The 3,108-nt window shown below is 41.5% G+C and overlaps 1 long non-coding RNA gene across 1 annotated transcript; it reads left to right on the top strand.

Moving 5' to 3' along the window:
- Window positions 1-357: 357 nt before the first annotated feature.
- LOC148030119 (uncharacterized) lies at window positions 358-2,326 on the top strand. The gene is made up of 3 exons (XR_015692137.1): window positions 358-741; window positions 1,459-1,512; window positions 1,769-2,326. It is a non-coding gene; the product is annotated as an uncharacterized LOC148030119 (long non-coding RNA).
- Window positions 2,327-3,108: the final 782 nt, after the last annotated feature.

Consider the following 3,108-nt stretch of genomic DNA (forward strand, 5'->3'; position numbering starts at 1 on the left):
AGTCATATATTTGCACAGTTGGGGAGCCAATTAGAGTTTCGACTTTGACAAAAGCTTTTGTGATCAAATCCTTCAGCACTCATATCTGATCTGCAATAAATCTTTCACTTAAGAGTGCCGGTGTGACCACAAAGACAAAATTTTTACCGAGAGGTTCCATTAGCCCAGTTATCCCTGGTGCGATTGGGCCCTAAAGGATTATGATGGAATCTTTCTATTGAAAAAGGGTGTCAAAACTTATTATGAGCTAAAGTGGGACGTGATGCGGAGAATAAAGTGGAAGCCCAAATGCATCATGAGTCCATGACTGTGCGTATAAACGTCTCACATGCAAGAACTCTCTCTCTCTCTCGATTTCATATGCAAGATATATGAATTGCTTTAAGTGATCTCTCTCTCTCTCTCTTTCTCTCTCTTTCTTTCTCTCTCTCTGTTCCTTTCCAGTGCGTGTCCTTGTGCGCGCGAGAGAAGGAGCCATGGCGGCTCCCAATCTGGAGCGCTGCCTTTCTTCTCTTTCTTCTTTACATTTTTCTTTTTCTTCTTGACGCTCGAGCCAAGAAAGAAAGACGGGAATAAGAGCAAGAAAAACGAAAGCTACAAGCTTTTCAAAATAAGGAGAAGAGGAAGACGACGATGGAAGGAAACGTGGCAGGTTCTCCTTTCTCCCCCCCACCTAGAAGAAGAAGAAGAAGAAGGAGAAATATCAGAGCAGCAGTACCATAGCCTTGCCGTTTCCTACAGGTATGTTTTGTCATGCCAAAGCACAGCTGCTTCCTTGAAGTGTCACAGCTTGGCGGCCTTTCGCATGAAGCCTTCGTTTCTCCGATTCCTTTTACCCTTTCAAGTCCTGAAATTTATCGTTGTTGTACCGCGGAATATTATACCATTACTGATCATGTAACTTCGGTTCTTATCAGTACTGATCATGCTATTTGTCTTCTGGTCCTCAGAAGGAATTTGTTTTCGTGTTTCTTGTTTATTTAGATCCTCAAATTTATTCTCCTTTCTAGAAAGAAATTTTCGCAAGGATTTCCCGTATCCTGTGCTTTTTTCATCTTATTTTTGGTTGTATTTTACGTGAAGTTCGGAATATCCACTCAGGCAATTATATGTACGTACGTCTCAAGCCAGAGGATTGTCAGAGAGATGTTGAGACGTTCCTTTGTTGGGAACCTCTGCTGCCAATTTTTTCGCCTGTCGAGGTGCTTTTTAGCAGAAGCGCGCTTTTTCCATCGTTGATTTTTGCTTTGTTTTGGTGGTGCACAGTGCACTCGATTCTTTGAGAGTTTCTACCATGCCACGGATTCCGTGATTCTTAACTTTAGCAATGGTAACTAGTATATCGTCTTCATTCAAGGATCTCTCGCTTCTTCTTTCTTCTCTTTGGTTTTCCTTTGGTTTCTGTGGCGCTTCATTGTCTGTTTGCGGTCTAATTTCTTATCATCTGAACTTATGCAGAGGAGCGCGATCATGTCATCCTCGTGAACAGTATCGGACTTGATCGGGCTCAACGTATGTGATGTCTCTTCCAACTGTTAATATTTTCTCCTTCATTATGTGTTTTAATTTTAATCCTTCACTTATTTTTTGGTTATACCGTATAATACCACATACCACATGTATCTTATAATACTAGAGTTGGTCTCAATCATCAAAGACCGCATATCAGTAAATTAGCGAGTGGATATCCTGTAGTAACGAATATATATACTTGCAACATATGGTGAAGGTTTTTAATGACATGAATCGGCCACTCAAATCTATGCAGCGCAATGGATTCTCACTTTCAAGTGGCAACAAACCCTACCTACACGTCACATACCTATGTCGAATCTGACCAGCAGCGACTCATTGGTGTGCCTTACATAGGATCCTACTATGGAGAAGACGGTGATTTCCATTACGGTCCGGGTTATAGGAACTACAGAAGCAGGCAACTTTATCTTCAAAGTTACAAGTTCAAGACGGAAGAGAGTTTATGCGACAAGCTGAGGGCCTGCATATGCAGATTCAAGGCTGCAGGTTGGTTGGTGGCCTCTGATAACTGGCCGGCCTTGGCCAGAAAAGTTAAACACAAACTCAAATCCACTACACTCTCGCTGAAGGCAGCTGCAGCTCCATTAGCCCTCACTTTTCCAAATTGTGTGAGGCCACTTAAACACAAGCTCAAATCCACTACACTCTCACTGAAGGCAGCTGCTGCTCCAATGGCCCTTACTTTACCAAATTGCGTGAGGGTGTCGAGCCGAAAAGGTTAAACTATAATACAAGCCTGTTAGAATGTCTGTCTGTGGGGTTTATCTAAGCCTTACGGTTTTTCCTTCCTCCTGGGACCTGCTTTGTTTACCCCTTTGCTTTTTCTCGGGTTGTGGATCATGGACGGCCTCTCTCTCCTTGAAAGATATGACCTTATTAAGTGTTATCTTTGTACTATAAAGCGCCACCTAGGCTGTTGTGCTCTCCGGGGAATGTTCACAAAGAAAACAAAAAAGTTTTCATGTGTCTTGACATTGAGCATTGAAAAACAGCATTTCGATCACAAAGATTTTACTTTTTTGGGGGTTGTGAATTATGGGCATTGGGCGGCCTCTTTCTTCTTGTAAGGTGTGACCTTAGTGACTAAATGGTAACTTTTTACTGTAAAGCCCTACCTAGACTTAATAATGTACATAAAGGAAACAAAAAACTTGACATTGAGCAGTGACTCGTGAGCATTGAAATAGCAAAAAACCATTACTTTTGCTTTTTGCTGGCGTGTCTATCGAGCGACCATGTAAATGATCAGGGCACTTTGATCCGCCAAGCTTTGTATCTAGTCTAGTGGAATTTTATTATAAAGTGTTTTTTAATGATGAAAATGACTGAGATGCATTGTGTTTTGATGAGTGCCCCAAAGTTCAAATTATCTGGTCATAGTTGTGACATGCTTTCATTAGATTGAGCATTCCATGCACAAAAATATACTGATTGTCAACATCATCGCAGACATGAAGATAAAATGTCATTAATGGTTGGGTTTTCGACCTCCACATTGGAAATTTGACGACTGGGCTTGAGCTTTGAACTTTGAATGTTATCGAACTCCAAGGTAAAGGCTCTAAGGAGTTG

The sequence above is a fragment of the Lygodium microphyllum genome, chromosome 10 (genome assembly GCF_053477565.2).
Source record: "Lygodium microphyllum isolate KBCC chromosome 10, Lygodium_microphyllum_v1.1.10, whole genome shotgun sequence".
Lineage (NCBI taxonomy): Eukaryota > Viridiplantae > Streptophyta > Polypodiopsida > Schizaeales > Lygodiaceae > Lygodium > Lygodium microphyllum.